The sequence below is a fragment of the Aulonocara stuartgranti genome, assembly GCF_965226115.1.
Source record: "Aulonocara stuartgranti genome assembly, chromosome: 1".
NCBI classification, from domain to species: Eukaryota; Metazoa; Chordata; class Actinopteri; order Cichliformes; family Cichlidae; genus Aulonocara; species Aulonocara stuartgranti.
The window spans coordinates 10,126,937-10,147,008 of NC_138939.1; the positions used below are offsets into that span (position 1 = coordinate 10,126,937).

At 40.3% G+C, this 20,072-nt stretch overlaps 1 long non-coding RNA gene across 4 annotated transcripts; it reads right to left on the reverse strand.

Moving 5' to 3' along the window:
• Positions 1-8,797: 8,797 nt before the first annotated feature.
• On the reverse strand, positions 8,798-19,953 carry LOC309707490. 4 transcript variants are annotated; one of them, XR_014276988.1, is made up of 4 exons: positions 18,171-19,953; positions 13,321-17,231; positions 12,064-12,188; positions 8,798-9,168 (listed from the first exon to the last, which is right to left on the reverse strand). It is a non-coding gene; the product is annotated as an uncharacterized lncRNA (long non-coding RNA). The 4 variants fall into 4 exon arrangements; XR_014276989.1 differs by having other exon boundaries at positions 13,321-14,108; positions 14,773-19,906; XR_014276990.1 differs by having other exon boundaries at positions 13,321-13,452; positions 13,984-19,906.
• Positions 19,954-20,072: the final 119 nt, after the last annotated feature.

Sequence of the window (20,072 nt, forward strand, 5' to 3'; positions counted from 1 at the left end):
TGGAGGAAGGCCCCTCTTCCTGCCTTGCTGGCTGGTGTTGGATGGATACTCTGGGTGTAAGGACCTAGCTTGGAGTTCTATTTCTAGCCCTGCCAACACCCAGGAACACCCTTCTACCACAACGATCCAACTGTTTCCCTGACTTCAAATCAGATGAGCGCTAAACTCTTCACGACACAACTCATTTAATTACTTCATTAGACAAAGTCTGCAGTCAAGCCAAGTTATTTTTACTGGATGTTTGTCCTCTGCATACAAAAATAGTTGCATAGTTATACAAAGTTCACAGTCTGATCTTACCCACATACTAGCTGGCCATTTCCTCTTAAACTACGCTGCTCTTAATGCACAACCTAGTCCTGTGATTTATACATTTTTAAATACTAACGCTCCAATTTGTAAAGCAAATCCAGGATAATGATAATAAAACAAATAATAATAATTATTAACATTTTTATGGATAATAATAATGATAATAGCACATTTAAAACAGACATAAGATTAAGGCAATTTCTTAACTTAAAAAAATTAAAGGGTGCAAATTTCTTTCTACAATATGTACAGTTTGTAAACAGGCAGTCCCCTGTTTTATGCACTGATTTTGATCATTTCTGTTCATTTTTTTCCTTGGACTCTCTTAAGAGGTCTTAAAACAATCATTTTAAAACAAGATCATGACAAAACTTAAAGAGAGATATAGAAAAAAATTGAGATAGACAGAGAAAATTGAGAACAAGGTAAAGAAACAAGAGTATGAGAGAGAAAGGAAGGGGGAAATGAGAAAGGTAAAAATGACTCTTATTGTAAATGCCTGTGCTTGTTAGCACTGTGTCACATGAACATCCATATATCATCCCTGTCTGTCACTTGACCCTGATGTGTCACAGACCCTAGACTGTCCCCTCAAACACAAGCCCTTCTCTGGTAACCCCTGGGCCCTCTGTGGACCAGTTTCCCCTGACTGCCAGTGAGTGTTAGGCAGTACTTTACAGCCTCTGAAAAAGAGCTAAAGACCACTGGGGATTGAGATGAATTACAGCCAGGGGAGCTCCTTTAACGAAGGGCGTCCAAATTTACAGCTTTGCCAGCTTTCTTAACTTCATGGATGGAGACAAAGCAGGTCTTGGTTTTGACAGAGCCTCAGCAAGTACACAGGGAGGGGGAGTAGAGAGAACGAACACAATACAGAAAGAAAGGAAGACGAGGCTTAGCTTCTAAAAGAGAATCTAATGAATTAAAATATATGAAGCAGAATGCCTCTTGTTATTCTCTCCCCCGACAAGAAAAACGGCAGCTAAACGTCAAGTAATATTTATTGCGACCAACAGCCATTGAGAGGTTATGGACACAGAGGCCCCGACTGCACTCACTAAGTATTTTGTTAGTGAGTGCCGCAGCCAGCCGCAGCATGAAACACATTTTTCTTTTTTTCTTTTTTTTTGAGATCAGTCGGTTTAAACACTTGTTAAATCAGCCAAGTTTTAAAAAAAGCTTTCGACTGCTGTCTAAACCTGAATGAAAAGCCCTTTGTAGTTCACTCTGTTGGGTTTGTAAAAACAAATGCACACTACATCAAGCCAATCATTTATCCCCCAGACAAAGATCAAACTAATATTGACTGAAAAACACCTGAGGGATGAGACAGTGAATGCTAATGAGAAGGGCCTTCCTAGCTGTTAATCATAGAGAGACTATTTTCAGGGGGGCGGGCGGGGGGGACCAGGGACAAGAAAGCCATCTTCATAAACATATCCTCATTTTACAGTATGGTGTACAGGGTCTGGCCTCAGCCAGACTCCTATAAGAACTGTGAATTGTATATTAGCCTCTAAAGCTGGCACTTTAATCCTATTTGCATTCATATGACTATTGCTGGATCCTGGGAGCCTTTATCCCTAGATTTGCCCATTTGTATGCCCCTGTGAGTGCAGGAACTCTATGCACAATACCAGTATCAGGATGTATCTCACATCTTTCACCCTATTTCACTCATGCAGCCACTGCCATTCACTGGTTGAAGGGGGACCAGGAGAACATATTGGAGAATGGTAAAAATAACATGGAAACTTTTGGTTGGGTAATGGACTCTCATGAACACAAATGCACACACACACACACACGCCTCTCATGCACGCATACAGAATGAGAAAAAAATGGTAAGAGAGAGAATTAAATACTCCTAGTGACTCCCTAGTGGAGAGAGCCACAGGCTTAGCTCCACGGCGGCTGGTTTGTGAATCTCTTCTCCTTAAACTGCTCTGTGCCTCTGTGCACACGTTGTGCTGGTGTGGGGGGTGGGAGGCACTTTCACCCATTTGCACATTAATAAACCTCCAGGAAAAAAATATTAAAAGCTGGGAGAATAGACAGTATTTACATGTGAAACTCCCGAGGACATCAGCGAGTTTGGCAAAGGCCACACCATGGGCCTCTGTGGTCCTGCAAATCCTTGGCTGCACACGGGGGCATGATAATGACATCCTGTGTCCAATTACTCCTGCTGCCAATAGTACTGGTCATGATGGAGAGGAACACACTATTAACCCTGTTAGCATTATCGACACAAACAGCATACCTCAAATCAGGACTCTATTAAGGTGATGGCAAAGGTGATAAAGGGGAAATCAAAGGATATAATAATAATAATAATAATAATAATAATAATAATAATAATAATAATAATAATAATAATAATAATAATAATTTTGGTCACATTTTACATTATAGTGCTGATATTTAGTCTCTCATGTGAGAAACAGTATTTGCATTTATCAATATTAATGGAAGGCTAAAAGGGCTGCAACGGTGCACAATCTGCAAATATAATGTCCCACCTTATCAATTCATAACACAGACCAGCTAAACTGTCAGAAAAATCTGAAGTCACACATAACCGAGCCCAATACCTACTATTAAGATGGCTCAACATAACAGGACGGCTGCCAATAATTGTACATAAAGATATGGGAAAGCCACAGTCCAGCTATGAATATTTCATGAATTCCAACACAAAGAGCATGCTAAAAGGATCAAAGAGAAAAACGGGAGAAGAGTCAACGTGAACATCCAAACAATATGCAAGAATCCCGACAGTATAGGTCACATGCAAAAAGACTGGGGTCACACTGAAATTGTCCATCAGTCAGACAAGCAGAACTGATTTGGATGCTAAATAATGGTTTAGATATTCAAAAATTCCATATATATGCGAAAGGCTTCAGTGCACCCTGGATCTGGCCTATCAGAGGAGTGCTCTGCCACCACACTCCCTCATGCAGACCCATGCTATGCCTCTGAGCCTATGACTAACACACACACACACTTGCAGATATGCAGACATCCAGATACATAGTTCATGTATATACACAACACACATGCACTTAGTCTCATACCTTGAGAATGACATAAAAACTGACATAAATTATACACACCATTTATGTTTCCCCCATAAAAATAAAATCAATGTATAAAACTGAAACAGGTTTTTTGATAACATCAAACAAATTACTGAAAGTTTTGTGTCAATTCTCAGATGGAAAAAAACAAACAAATATCAACTTTAAGCTAACACCCTGCAATGAGTTTATAAATGCTGAGCAATAAAACAGAGACATGCTTTGTTTTCCCGATTCATCAAAGTCTTGTTTCCATAGGGCTGCATGATGCTTATATCCTTTTAAGATTAATATAATTCTGTCTGAAACTAAGAAAAAGCAGCAATTTTCACCACGAAATGTCCCTGTCCTTTGCATCCTATACATTTCAAAACCACATAATCAATGCAAAATTTATACAAGGCAGTGTCTTAAAATCACAACATGGTGCCACAATTATATTGTGATCTTCTGCTTATTCAAAGGGCCATCTTGTTGTGATTGTCATCTGCCACTTGCCATTGAAATGTGTTTTTCATGTTTCTCATCTCATTGAATGTCAAACATCTCTTATTGAGGGAGCCAAATCCATCTGATGATTTTTCCACCCCACTCAAATGGAAATGGTGCATGTGACAAAACAGTCATATTAACATAATAAAGGAATTCGCCTTACAAAAACCTCAACATCTGCCGGGTTGGAGAGAGTAATGGATAACATTTCTTTGAATCCAATTGATGGATCTGATGGCGCTTAGACAGTCATTCACATCATGATGTCTCAGGAGAGGCCAATAATAGGAACAACATGGGATTAATCTCAACACTCTTGACTCAGACGAGACAAAATATGCATGGGCCCGCAGATCTAAAAAGATGCTGTTATAAACAAATTTGTTTGAGAGTTTTCTCTTTTTTCTTTCTTTTTACACAGAGGCTTGGAGTGCATGATGCTTTGCAAAGGTATCAATAAGGCCCAAAGAAACAAATGATATAATGGGACAAAGTACCTGTGTTATGGAAATGAATTATATTTTTAAGATGAGGACACACCGTGACCCTGATGAGCAAAAGCTTTGTTCATTTTAAACTCAAATGTTCCTAAGGAAATAATCCGATACCACCCCTCACACTGCTCCTGCAACTAGCATCAACTAAGATTATAAAACTCAGTAATTTAACTTTCAAAGAAGTTCTGAATTTCTTTATACACTGTGTGTTCCTGTTAATGTGTCTATGATCAGTGCTTGCTGACTGCATGCCAGTTGTCAGGTGATTTATTTGAGTTTTTGGCAAGTAAAAGAATATATGAGTTGTATTTAAACTGGAATTAATTTCCCAAAATGCGATTTATATAATAATATAAAAGGTCCCTCGTGTTAGTTTTATATCCAAATTTAATGCAAAATTCCAAAAAGTTTGATAACAAAATAATACAAAAGCGCTCTGAAAGCACAGAGACCATCCTACTCAGTATACTTCACATTTTAAAGAAAAGGATTAGGGCGTTTGGACAAACACAGTATGTAATATGTTCTTCCTTTGATCTTGCTTTATCTCTGCACTAATTCCCATTCAAGTTTCATGAGAATAAAAAAAATACATTCTTGAGATATGCAACGTTATTGCAGGTTTTAAATGAACTCTGCCCGCATCTAATGAATTCAGCGCCAGGCGGTGGAGTTGTGGTTACAGCGCAGCCAAAGAGGACCAAATCACAGGACTGTAGGGAGTGAGAGCCAAAGTTCTCTACTTACTGCCAACTAAGATCATATTAATTATCACCAGCTGAATTTTTAATGGACTGCAGCTTTTGACCACTGTCACTTGTCTCTTTAAAACATAGATTTCTGCCATTTATCTTATTCATGTTTAAATCTGGTGACATTTCGCCTTGATGCTGTGTATTCAGAACGCCCTGACGACTTATGACAGACGGAGGAAATCAAAGTGAATAAAAGACATATTTGAAACCTGGGGATGATCTGGCCATCCGGAATGCTTACAATGACCTGAATCTGATGGACAGATAATTTCTTGTGAGCTGACCTCCAAGACAATGGTTTAATAATAAATACACTGTGTCTGAATTAAAAAGACACTGTTCTACATTTTTAATGCAAATGTATTTCTGCATGCAATTAAAAATGAATGATCACAGAGCTCATGTCTGTGGACCTGGGGCTCTTGCTCAGCTGTTTGACCATGGGGACAAGAGGGTGAGATTTCAGTAAGGACAAACTTGAAAGAAGAGAAGCCAAGAAGAGGGGAGCTTCAGGGAGAGATGGGATGCATGAGTACTGTCTAGAAAGGTTGGTATCTCTACTTTAAAGACTATCTAACCTGTACAAGTAACCATGGGAGTTTCTGGCTGGTGATTAACATGTTGGCTGGAGGTTTAAATCACTCCAGGACATAGATGGCCCACTGTTTGACTGTGTGATATACTACTTAGTGGAGCTTCTCTGATGGGAAGAACATTACTGATGAGAACTGAAAATGAGATTGCAGAGAGCAGGGGCAGGAATTAGGTCTGACCTGAATGGGTCTGGGGGTAACATGGAGGCTATCACATTAACCTGACGGGGGCTCCTTTAATAGGGTCCAGGGCTTAAACTGATATATCAATTTCCTTCCATGTGGACGACTTCAAAGGCCAGAGCTCATTCTCGCCACTTGTGCTGGCCCCCATCAATCTCTGGCTGCTGTGGGCATCATCACCTCCAAGCCTGAGACAGGCTAGGATAAAGATCAGCAGGCACCAGTCAATCTGCAGCTTTGTCCTGACTATCCAGTTGTGGTCAGAGAGAAGATAGCACCGTCAGAGTTCCAGTTATCTCATTTTTTCAGTGACTGTACACTAGCTGGTACTATTTATCAAAGTGGCAAAATCCGAAGCAACACAGTAAATTGGTTTCAACATGCAGGTCAATCAAACGCAGCACTATTCAGCTTCAGTATCACAAAATGATTGTAATTATAATCACAGCTGACAAACATTTCTCCATCTGTGTGTGCTAACGTCATAATAATTACCCTTGTCATGCTAAATGTGTAATTTGGCAACACAAATCACGGCTTTTACCTCTGCTGACAGCTAAAATGATAAAGATTCAGTAAAAGCATGGCAGAGCACCTTCCAGTTCACTTCCACTATTTGTATAGAAAGACTCCCCCATCCGACAACAGAGACACAAGAAACTCCTTTCTTTTCACTAAACTCTCTGTTCTCAGAAATCATATCAAAAAGCTTCTCTCGCAGTGCAGGCCCTCCAGGGTTCTGATGTCACTTCCACTGTAACACTCCGCTGATGACTGACATATGCTTCACATGAGTGTGAAGAGAAAAAAAAAAGGAAAACAAAAAAATCCTACACGTTACACACACACCCTTTTTGTTTTAGACGACATTTCCGACTTTACGCTAACTTGTTTTGTCAAAACAATTCCCGAAGAAATTAAACGACACATTACTCAAGTCAAACCTGAAACCTAGATCTGCCACAACAAACCTAATCCACTTTGAGCAGCCTCTGTGTTGTGGTGTCCTCGGAGTGTGTGTGTTTCTCTTGAAACATGACTTAGGTTTCAGGAAGTTTTAGGCCTGGAGTCAGTCATCAAGGTTTGCGGTGGTGGTGGTGGTTGGGGGGGCACAAAAACATGGCCTCTGACGGCACTGATAATGATCATGAGCAAGTCCCTTTGAAGAACTTTCACTGAGTGTGAACGAGATGTAAAATTTGTGAATGAATTACCAAAAACAGGGGTCATGTGAGTGGAAGGAGCAAAATATACATTAAATGTTTTCTTTTATACTCAAAATTAAAATAATACACCCCCACCTGCCCCAAAAATAATACTAATAATCTCACACATATAAAATATTTTCAAGTGTAAAAACACACTCTAAAGGAGAGTCCTACAGAATTCGATGGATTGAAAGAGCTGGAAAAATTCCATATTTGTTATAGAGTTCCTTTGAGCTTTCACCTTGTGATCAGAGCATCATTTAAACAAAGAACAAAAGATGGCAAATATTTGGGGAAGGAAAGAAAAAGTGGTCTGTGTAGCGAGTTGCAACAGTGAAACTGAGCGGGGCGGTGCGCGGAAAGGGCCCGCTGGTGTGGGCTACAGTTTGCAGTGCATAGCAGCCGAGATCTATGAATACAGATCAGGGGAGATGTGAGGGAATTTTACAGCAGGTATTGTCTGTCACTCACCCCGTCTGTCTATGTGATCACTGCCTCCTCGGCGGCTGTTTCATCTTCAGCTCTCTCACACTCACTCATTCTCACACACACACACACACTCCTCCCAGTGCTACCAAAGAAGACCTGGTGCTGTGGTGTGCCCTTGCCAAAAAGTGACAGGTGTTCCAATAGGAAAACCAAAAATCAAAGGCCCATGATTCCTATTATACGTTGTGATACCCTGCTTATGTCTGGGTTTGTATAAGTTACTGACATCTGGATTTGACTGAGAATATATAACCTACACGAGGCAGAGCCTGAAAAGAAAAATTAGCCGTGACGTGAAATTTCAGATATGTCACAAATCTAAATGTGATCTGTTTTTTGCATGCATAACATATTAAAGTGTTATTTATCCAAACTCTTTTTCATTCTTTTTTTTCTGTTTTCTTACAATGGGGAGAAAAAGCTGCCAGTCGCGTGCCTCCATGGCCCGGAGCCCTTTAACACACACTGTGAATTATGCCTGCAGTGAACATAAACACAGATTTTACAGCAAAACAGTGTTGTATATACACACACAGACTTGAAACACCCGCTCCTTCTCTCATTTAACAGCATTACTGCTGAGATGAACCTTGCTCTATCTCGCCAACACATCATTCGCTGCCTCCCTGAAAACAAACATGTTGATAAGACGGATGAACAACGTTAAAAGTGAAACACTGAACAACAAAAAAGGCAGATTTCTCACAAGCGGTGCCACAACACACAGTCAGCTTGAACAAGTGTTTGTTTTTGCATGGGAGCGTCAGTGTTGATTTCAAGCCCGAGGAGAGCAAAAACACACATAAAGCTGCCCAACTGTTCAATCACGGTGCTCTGCAAATGGGAATGGGCCTGCAGTCTCAATTAGCTAAGTGTAGCAGGCAGCTGTTGTGTGGCCGATGGAGTGCATCGTTAATTCTGTAAATATACCTTCCCTCATCTGTCTGAGAATCACCCACTCAGGCCACATTTAGGCCAGATGAGCAACAGCTTCGCCAGTGTCTGGTAAAGTTGGCAAAAAATGCGAATGACTCAACAGAGCATGGAGAAAATTTCAATGTTTCTTTTGAGGGATCTCATTTTTCTTTTGAATAGACACAGTACAAAGTTGCCAACTTCACTACAAGGTTTCAAATGTAAAGGAAAATGAAGCAGCATTTAAAAAATAGAAGTAATTGTTGTCTGTTCATGTTCCAGTTGTAGCACCTTTTATTCAAACTGAACAACAATGTGAAAAATAAATGCTGTGCTCTTTCAGGAGCAGTGCACCATTGAAACTGATGGTTTAGCACTTGTATTGTTCCTTAAAGTTGGAGCAGAGTGGCAACAACATTCTGCCTCTTCTTTTATGGGCTATCAATAATCTTTTTCTGACACATTATTTGCTGGGTTGGAAGAAAATAGGGAGCAGCACGGTCAGTGGTTCACCACAAAGACTTCTGGGATCTGGCAAGAGCAGCGTGCGTGGGCGATGCATCCACCCTGGGACCCTGCCAGGATGTCTTTTTGACCAGGCTGCTGGAGCACTAAGGACCAGTGACAGAACTGGACGCAGCCTTTGGGGAAAACAGACAGAAGCAATTAGATGACATGACAGTTATGAAGATGATTCTTTGGCAGGTTAAGCTCAGTTTAGAGTTATTCAAAACTGTATTTTCTGGCAGAAAACTAGTGATTTAGCAGCTTGCTTTTACATTAACATCTAAGAAATTTTTGCATGATCTCATGATTCATTTTATTATGTATATGTGTGTATATATACACCTCATGACCTAACAGTTGTTCAACCTCCACCAGTATGCTCTTTTCCATTTCTTCTCATTGCTGCTATTTTTCCCTTGATGACAATATTGCTGGTGTAAAGAATTTTACACCCCCCACCAACCCCAGCACCGCTAAGGCTTTTGGGGAAATTAAATAACCTGAGGATTGAGCTACTTTAGGAAGCTCAATTAACATATTTGCCTCTAGAGGAAAATATTGCCTCAAGTTGAATGGACGGTAATTTTACGCATGGATTTTTCCATCTTAATTCTCACAGCTTTGAATAATCCGGAGAATTTGTTTTACAGAACAAGGGGTTTTAACGTTCTGCACTGAAGATGGGGTGGGTACGTTTTTTGAGAGCTGTGTGTCAAAACAAATAACACTGCATCTCAAAGGGTCATACATTCAGTTGTGTTAATTGAACATGATTCAGTGATTCAACCCAGCATTAGTACATTATAGTAAAGATGCAGCTTCCCCAGAGCGAGATGCAATTTCTCAAAAATACAGCTTGTGCTGCCCGATTGTTGTATACTGGCAGAAACCATTGTTGGCCACTATGATTTTAGACAATCTTCAAGCCTGGTTGTAATCCTGTAATCCTGCATCCCTGCACAAAAAATAATAATCCACAATATCTATATCAGTTAAGCGCACAATATGTTACATTCCAAAACTATTCATCCAAGTTTCAGAGCTTGAGCTTTTAATTATTTGTGTCTATTTCTAAATCCTCATTCACACATAACATAAGGGTCAAATTCCAATTCCAATCTTGGTTCACCTTCCACGCGTTATGTTTAAATCCCACTGTGCACAAAGATCAAACACTTAAAAAGTTGGGATAACCTTTATTACTTCTCATTAGTGGGTAACCTGATGCACGCTGACAAGCTTAACAGTTGCTGCGGTCAGCTGCTGATGCCTCCAAATGGCCTGGCCCTTTGAGAAATTGGCTGACCAGACAGTGAAGTAGTCCCTAAGTCTAGCCTAGTGTGGCTTAGCATGAACTCCATTTGCGCTGTCGCCTCTAGGCCCAAACAAAAAGGGAGTTTTAAAAATGGGCTTTAAGTCTCCAATGGCTCGGCTGACATCCACTACTACAGATCATTAAGGCTCCACAGCTTCTCCCTCTCCAGCCTCAAACACACCAGTGGAGTCATTAAATGCAATGTGTAATTAAAGTTGGAATAAACAAAGGCTTTTCTGCAGGTCTTTTATTTCTCCTTCAACCATGTGTACATCTCTCTCATTTTCACACATGCGTCCTGATTATCTCCTTCTTTTCATTCCCGTTTTTTCCCCTCTTTCTGTGTCTCAGAGTTGACATATAAGAGAGGAAATTCTCATTGGCTCCCATGGTGGTAGTAGGCATGGACGAAGGCCCTCAGCCTAATTAGAAAACTAAATACTCTGAGTAATGCCTAACCCCTGGGAATACAACTGCCATATCTCTTACACATGTGATGTGGAAGGACCCGAAATGCCACTGGGGTGTCTCGCTGAAATATCCTGTGCTGTTCCCCTTTGCACAGCTGTCCACACAGACTCATGCACTTAAGACAGGCTTGCTTTCATAGTTAAAATAGAAATTTGTGTCCTAAGTGCCGCAACACAGCTAATGTTAAATATTTAATTCCCGCGGGTGCTAATTATGGTTGAGTACTGGCAACATGGATTCCCTTTTTTCACTCCACATAACAACTGTAAAAGCAATTTAAGCATTTTTCAATTAATTAAACACATAGTCTTCCAGTAACCTCTTGTCATTTTGCCCTCCAGGACCATAGCTAATTTGTGTAGAATAGAAACTGGAAAGGGGAACGAGTGGGGGTGGGAGGAATTTTCATCTTTGCAAAATGCTCCTACAAAGGAATTAAAAGGGAAAACACACAATTTTCATGAGAGTTTAAGAAGATCACACTCTATTCTTCTCTTTCAAAAAGCCCGTAGTATTGTAAGTGTAGTTTCGAATGTTATGAACCTATATCAGATGATTGTAACCACAAGCACTAGCCCCCATTATGTTATCAAAGCAGTGGAAGATAGTCTGGCCATGAAGCTAATCCCTGATGTATTTTTAGTCACAACTGACTGATGAAGTGAAATTACTACATCAGTGATAAAACGGGACTCTCTCAAAAGCTTATACAAGCAGCAACTGAGAGAGCTCTTTAAGCTTCTGCGAATCTAAATGAGCCTTTACAGCAGTGGTGAAGAATATGACAATATGGTAAAGATGACTAGTGGTGAAATTAAGATAACAATACATTATGTATCGATAATATGCTGAAAGGATCATTTCTACTATGAAGTTCAGTTTCATTGTGCCAGTGGGCCAGCTTAGAATATATAGCAATCTGATTTCATTTATTCATAAAACCTAAAAATAAATAAATAAATAAAAAAGGAGAAAATCTATCAGCATTTTTGTGATACAAAAAGTGTCTTTTTTTAAGTTCACAATGATGCCAAATAGAATTACACTTATTGTACAAAGTATGATATTCCTCTTTGTGTATATGCCATTTCGGTGCATATGCACATGTATATGAGAGCCATTAGGAGGGGCAGTGACACACCCAGCCTCTTATAAAGGCCCCTGTCACTGAAAGAGATCAGAAGCAGGCTGTGAAATCCAGCTAATAGTCATTATGGGATGCTGGTCCCTGCACACTCTGTACCTGCTTGCCAAGGCGGCTCCATCACACTTCATATTTGCATTGTGTCATCTTATCAGCATTCACCCAGACACAGGACAGATCTCATTGCAGAATGACAGCTGCATTACTAATATCAATAAATAAGACTGTGGGGAAAAAGTAGAATTAGATGTCTGTCACTCCAAACAATAAAATAAAAAATAACTAAAATAAACCACACACACACACAAATCCTACAACAGCACAAAAATTGAGATACAACCATGCAACACTAAAAATAGCTGTAAAAATAATATTTTCCCCTGATGTAAAATTTATGTCCAAAATCTTTGTAGAGGACCTCAGCATGTGGTGCCCACCCCCCTGTTCCAAGCAGCGAGGAAGAGTGAACTCTTAAGAACCCTGTGTGCTCAGTCACTTCTGGGCCCATGCAGTCAATAAGGCTATTTCTGATCTCCGGATGGCTAGGGTTTCAAAGCCTGTTTAAATGGGCTCCCACAAAGCCGGAAGCACCAACCTCAGTCTTCTCCCTTCCTGTCTTTCTCCCTCTCTTTTTCCCCCTCTCTTCCCCCCCCCCCCCCCCCCCCCCCCCCTCTTTTTCTAAATACTGAGAGGGAGCTCAGCTTGCCTTTCCCCTTGCTAAAGAGAAAGGGGAAAGAGGAGCAGGCGGGGGGTGGTGGGGGTCCTCCCCTTCCACATGCACGGTGGTGAGGAAAGACAGGGAAGCGCAGGGTCAGGGCTCCTAGTGCTAAGCTGTGAAAGGCAAACGTTTGGCAGAGTAATTACACGCCGCACTGCTCTGGGAGTGATTAGTGATAGTTGTCTGTTCAAAGTGTTTGGAGCTCACAGCCTTTATGGGCTACGCTTGCCTTCCCTTTGCTTAATGTTTAGATTGCATTTGCATCAGGAAGAGAGTTGCATGTGTCAACATAAACAGTGTGCCTATGAAGCTCACCAAGTGTGCACTTGCTTATCTTGCTTATTATATTATTATCCAGGAAAGACTGTTACATTATTGTGGCGTACAGCTCACAGTTTATCTGTGTTGCCTGAGTTATCCAGGACTGAATTATAATTTGCCATTCATAGGCCAAAAGGCTTGTGTTTTGAGCTTTTATTTATTCATTTATTTTTATTTTTTTAAACAAATAAACAAAAAATTCTGGTTGGAACCTTCTGTTAAATGTCTCAACTTGGTGCAACAAAATCCTCTGTTTTCACCAGTCAGATGATACTGAACTGCACTGCAATCAGCATGCTCAGGTGGTATAGCCCAACCTGCCGGCCTTTGATGTCCTTGCTGTGTTTATGTTCGCTAGCCATTCTGCTCCAGCACAGTCTGCAGATGTGACTGCAAGCGGTAAGGTGAGCTGCAACACTCCAGAGTAGCGTCCACTTGTAAAGCATACCCTGACAGAGGGTGTGGCAAGAGAAGAACAAATAACAGGATCAGAAGTGGAATTAGCAGTTTAATAATATTAACATCAGACATGTTTCAGTAATCATTCCAGAAAACTGAACTCATTTTTTGTCAAATGAAAGAACTGTCAGATTTAACTTATCAGTGACAGCATTGCACCCTTTCTTCAATTGCTATCATTTACTTTATTTTTAAAGTAGAAAAAAAAAGCTCTGGCTCCTGGACAGGAAATCTTTCTTTCATTTTATCCCACTGAAAATGTAACGTATACTTAGAAAGGTTTTTAATCCTACTTATATTTTTTGAGGCCTTAAAAATACCTGAACAAATCAGAATCATATTTATCAAAGGGATGATAGGTATCCTTTTTCAACACCTTCTGAACTTAATCCCAACACAGGGGCCAGCTAACAGAGGCTTGATACCTGGGTGGCAAAGAAGAGTAGAAACAAACACAGCCGTGGAAAGAAAAGGAAATACCTAAGGGACTTTCTGGGATTGGTGAAGAGGTAAGACAGTACCTGTAGTGCAATCCCTTCCAAATCTGCACCAGGTGTCAGGCATTAAGGAGAGCATCTCCGCTTTGGATTTCCACGTCTGGCTCAATAACCCAGGGCAGTGTGTCAGATGTCGGACAAAATGGTTACTTTCCAAGAAGAAGAAGAGGTAGAAGAAAAGAGAGAACTGAGGCACAGTGTGTTACAGAGGACGATTCTGCTGACAAATATAGATTTGCATCTTATCTAACTTTTTTTCTTAAGTATATTATATACCTATATGTGGCAGTAATTTCAGGACTTTGCAATGATTCTCGTCAGTGTCTGACATTTAAATATTCAATTACGCATGAAATTTCTCTCATATCACTAAAAATGCAACGAGACAATAAAATTTGGCCAGCAGAACTGAACACTGCATTTTAATGAGTTAAGATAGATTAAGGATTATAATACACTGTTATCCCACTGAGACTTTCGGTTAACTGCAAAGACAACCATGCACTGCCTATTCCCTTTGTGAAAATACAAAGAAAGATAGCTTGACATTAATATTACATTCTTAATAATGAAGACAAGTTCTAAATTGAATACCTAGCAACTTCTCAATTTAAAGCAAGTAAGCATTTTGCAAGTGCAATTGTCCTGAAACAAAACAGTGACAGCAGACTTCTTAAGTACCAAGAGAGCGAGAGCAACATAGAGCCATGTTGGCATTGTTGTTTCCGCAGATTATACATGACACACCGAATAAAAGGGACTGATTGTAAGATGTTTAAATGTATCAGAGGCATGGGAGAGGAAACTTAATACCTCAGCATTGGGAGATGGAGAATGCGACCGGGCACGTGCGGAATGCAGAGTGGCAGGAGGAAAGCAACAATCTAAATTTCTAATGCTGAGGATGTTTCCCATTCCGTGTTTATGAAACATGGCTACCGGGACTACAAAGGTAAGAGGATACAGCATCAAAGCCTGCCCTGACAAAAACAAAAAAGCAACAATGCTGCAGTGGAATGCATGGCAGAACATAATACTCCACCTCCTCCTTCTCCTCTCCCCTAAGCAGTCTCATTTGATTACAGTGTAGCAGGCCCCAAATCAACCTCTTAGTCCCAGTTCTCACTCCCCGCTGGTGCTGTGAGTAGGAGGTAGAACACAACTTGCCAAAGTGGCTGGGAAGGAGATGAGGAGAGGTGATGTCGTGGAGGAGAATCTCTCATTCTGAGAACAAAAGAACACGGCAACGGGTAAGCCAAGGTGTCCGCGGCAGGGGTGGAAAGTGGCTGTCATCTCGAGTGTGGTGACTGAGGCAGAGACTGCATGTCTGATGACGACGAGGCAATGTATCGTTTACAGGCTCCCTCAGCAGAAGCCCCTTGCATGTCCGTCTCCAGCCACAGAGTTCGCCCTCTACTTAAAGCAACAAGAGTCTGGCTCAGCATTACAAGCCTATTAAAAGATACTTTTAATTATGCCCTGCTCTCCCGGGATCACTTCTTCCATGAACTCTGTGTTTCTTTGGCATGTGCACTTAGGAATGGCATAACCAGAAGCACGTGTTGTTTTCTCCCTCCAATTAAAGGGCATGTTGACAGATTAAGGCTGCTTCTGGTTTGTGCTCCACTAACGCGTTTAGGGAAGATGATGAACGTGGAGGGGGGAGGATGGGGGCTTGAAGAGAGAGAAAGAGAAAGACAGATAGAGAGAGAGGAACTGATATAAGAGAAAAGGAGAGAAAGAACATGCACATGAACCCTGAGGGATTAATGTGTTTACATTACCTGGGCTGTGATCTATCACCAACCTCGTCAACTTCTATTATGCATCACATACATAAGCAAGCAACAGACCTGGGAGCCCCTGCAACTCACTCATACTATTTCAATTGGATTAAGTCAGTGCAAATATCTAGGGCACAGCTCCCACACTGTGGTTTTAGCATTCTAGTTGTCATTTGATTTGTATGTTGTATCAGTTTACCTTTGTAAAGGTGACACAGAAATGCCTCCTACATGTCTCCAGAGCTTTTAAGTAACATGAGTCTTGGATTATTGCCATATGGCACCTATAGTACCTTCACCATAAACATGCTATTTAGCCATAGATCTGATAAGAAGCGAGTCAAGTATGGACACTCTCAGATCATGAATCAAAATACACAGGAAAAGTTGAATGTTGAGTGTGTTGATTCACCATCTGAATGAGGTGTATTTAGTCCCAGCTGTGCATGCAGGTCTGCAAAATATTCAGTTGGAGAGGTTCAGCATCACTGCAGTGAAGTCTGCAACAGGGCTCATATTCACACTCAGGCTTCATTATATCCAATCAATATTCATTTACTCACTGAGCCTATTGACTCATTTCTGAAGTAATACTTCAGGTCATTCGTCTTGTCATGGAACAGGGGGAATTATCTCTTTTATACCAACCCCCATTTGGAGAACGAAGTATGGGTTGAGTCTGGATACACCCTATGGATACAACTGTAAATAAATATTTTTGATAAAACACAGAAAAATCAATGGGTGCTTCCTGTGATCCATCTCAAGCGAATCAATCATCATCTGCGCAGCTGGCAGTGTATTGCAGGAGGATGGCGTGGCAGTGAGAGAGGGGTGTAATCTTCGTCTGATATCTCTCATTTTGGAATCGCTTCCCATAATAGGGTCATCATTTCATCACTTAGCCAATCCAGAGGCCTGCCATTCAGCCTTGCGGGGATCGTGGGGAGTAGGGAGAAGTGGGGGGAGCTGATATACCCCATCAGGAGGAAACCGAAGACACACACACACTCTCACTCCATACATCTTCATTCAGGTCAATAAAAGAAAAAGAGATCACAAGAACAGAAAGGAGATCAAAAAATAGATTCTCTCCCCTGAAAGCCATATTATTGTGCTTCATGTAAATTGTATGATTATTAAAGTCAAATCAACCCATCGAATCATGGGCATCAGTTTGTGTGAGGAAAAGTGGTGATACTAAGTAAAACATTAAGGGATTCTATCTCGAATAAAAAACCCGGGAATAGCAGCAATGCAGCATATTTAAAAACTATAAGAGAGTTAAAAAACTGATAAATTATTACAGTCAGTTCTGTGTTTATACACAGAACTGACTTTTTGAGTATATATCCACCTGTGTTTTTTAATTATCGTTTCAAAATGTGAAAAAGGTTATTTAACTTAAGGTGTATTTGCAAGTGTGCTTGTGTGTTTGAAGGTTAGGGTGCATTTCACTGACTGCTTGGTGACTTCATCAACATGGATCTGGGATTCAAAAACAAAAACAAAGAGTCAATTATTATTTTTTAAATTCATTTAGGAAAAATAACACCAAGAACAGCAACTTTTTAAGAGTGAATTGGGCATTAAAAAAAGCAATAACAATTTTAGTCATGTTTATCACTTATATAACACTTTAAGAAATATGGAAATTTACAGCTCTATAATGCAAAACTAATAATAGCCAATCAAATGCTAGTTGTTTAGTCGAGAGCTAGTGCACATATGTTTAATCATTTAACAACCCTCCCTTTTGAAAAAGAAAAAAGAAAAAAAAAAAAGCAAGGTCAAAAATAAATTACATCCATTATTTGCAGCAGATCTCCCCACAGCATTTGGAGCGAAAACTGTTTTGAATTTCAATTGGCTTCCAAGTGGCAAAAGCCCTCAGCTAATACATCAAAGAAAAATTGGTGTCAACTAATCGGTTTAGGACACAGATTTAGAATGGTTAAAAATCCCATGAATACTTCAAGCATTTTTCTGTATACCACTAAAGGCTTGGGAGCAGTACAGCTGACCTTGTGCGCTCCAGAAACCTGTCTGCCACTCGACATTAACTGACTGTTTAACGCACCCAGCCACGCAATTAGTCCGCCACAACGCATAATGTTGTGTAATAATAGCTTCTATATCCAATTTAGATTACGCTTGCTCCCTCAGGCATTTTAAGTGGCATGCATCATCTTTCATTCAATTCTTCTTTGCCACTTAAAAACGTTTCCATGCGTCAAAACGGAGGCAGTTCACTCAGGGGGGAAAGAGGAAGAAGAAGTGATAGCGAATAGGAAGAGACACAGTCAGATAATATCAGAATAATTAAAATATAAATGAAGATTAAACCCAGAATATTGCGAACATTTGCGTAGTTCAAATACCTTTTCGCATTAAAAAACACACACAAATGAACAAAACTGTACTCACCTATACCTCCTCCTTTATCGGAGCAGTGCTGAGAGGCGGTAGCAGTTGCCATAACCCTACTCCTATTATAGGCTCCGTGATCTCAAATTATGGGTCCTCCTCCTACTTCAGAGAGCAACTCTGAACCAGAACGCATTAAGGAGGACACATGACACAGACCCTTCATCCTAGGCCCTCAAAACTTTTTCCCCCCCTATATATTATGAAATAAATAGATAAGTAAATATTTCGGGATGAAACAACCCACAAGGCACAATATTCCAGTTATGTGAATTTTATAGCTCGTGGCACACAATCACTCCACTATTAAATACATTTACGTCTCTAATAAGGAGGCTGTTTAACACTGCTGCTTTATTTTAACTTTAACGTAAATTAAAAAACGAATACATATATATATGTATATTAGTACCATCTGTTATTATGAGAAAAGTTTCAATAATTACTTGAGTGTCTAATCACTACAGGGCGCTGTGAAACTAGGGCTCATGGTATCACTGTCATCTGATTAGGCTATACTGTAGGATCGCTTTGTGCATCCATCTTTCTCTTTTTCCCCTCTTTCTCTCCCTCGTAAGTCTGAGTCTTCTCCCACTGTACCACCGTCATCATTCTTTGCTCTCTAGAGGTTTTCGGAACGTAAGAAACACGTGACAATATGTGCACACACACTCTTTAGCAGCGCCTACAGCGATCCCTTTCGGCTTATCTGAGACTTGAACTGGAAAGTCACCAGAATGAGAATGGGCTTTTAGATGTTTGAAACATACTAAACAAAATAATAAAATTCAGCTCATATTTTGAATCCAAGTTAGTATTCCATACTTGTGAAAGAACGACATTTATGTCCCAATAATAATTATAATAATAATAATGACCGTTATTTATTATGTTTAATAATGATGCCTGGACTTATCTTTATTAAATGTATTTAAATATATTTAGCTAATTAACGATAAAAGCGGTACATTTAACACCGTTTATCTGTTTTCAGGAACAGAAATGCATCTACAGGGATCAAATGAGTTTGTCCGGTGAGATTCGGTGCACTTGGCACTGTTCTGCCCTGGTTTGAAGGTTCATGAGTTTCTGGCAGTGTAGCTTATCCGACTGGTTCATTTCAGGATAATTTGCAAAAAAATACAATAAAATAAGCAAATAGCCGTGATCACGGAGTGGACGACCATGCGTTCACAATTAAAATATAAAACCGTCGACATGATAAAAAATAATAATAATTCTCACCTACAAAACTATTCTCACACAGTTGTCGCTCGAGGACAATTTGCGCCATCTTACTTTTACTTTTGTCACAGGCTATACTGTCTTACCAATGCAACAATCGTCGTGCGTTAGAAAGTCGACTTGCACAACTGTAGTAATCCATTTGAAACCCCAACTGCCGATTTTAATGCAAGGCGCACGGAGATCGCGTGGCGTCAGTCTGTTGATTTAACGCAAATATGTGAAATGAGGACGTTTTTAAGCACAAAGAAAGAATAACAAAAAAGAGAGCACTGCGGTGGACCGTCTTTTTTAATTCCTGCCGGTATCTTGCGAGCCCATATCCTGGCATACAACAGCCGACTTGTTATTGATCAAGTGTGAAAGTGACGGCTTCCTATTTGGAAGAAAAAGAAGAAAGTTGGGAGTTGACAGACTCGCATGGTGTCGCCATCCAAAGGGGGGGCTGCAAGGCGCACTTACAGCAACAAGCCTTGTTAAAGAAGAAAAAATAGAGAAATAGAGAATGAGAAGGGTTGTTAGTTAACGCAACGGAAAGGAGGGGGTGTTAGAGAGAAGAGAGAGAGGGAGAGAGAGAGAGAGAGAGAGAGAGACCATGGGTTTGGGCAGAGTTGTGGTTACCCAGCATAAGCTTGCCTTTTCCTTCTGTGACTACAC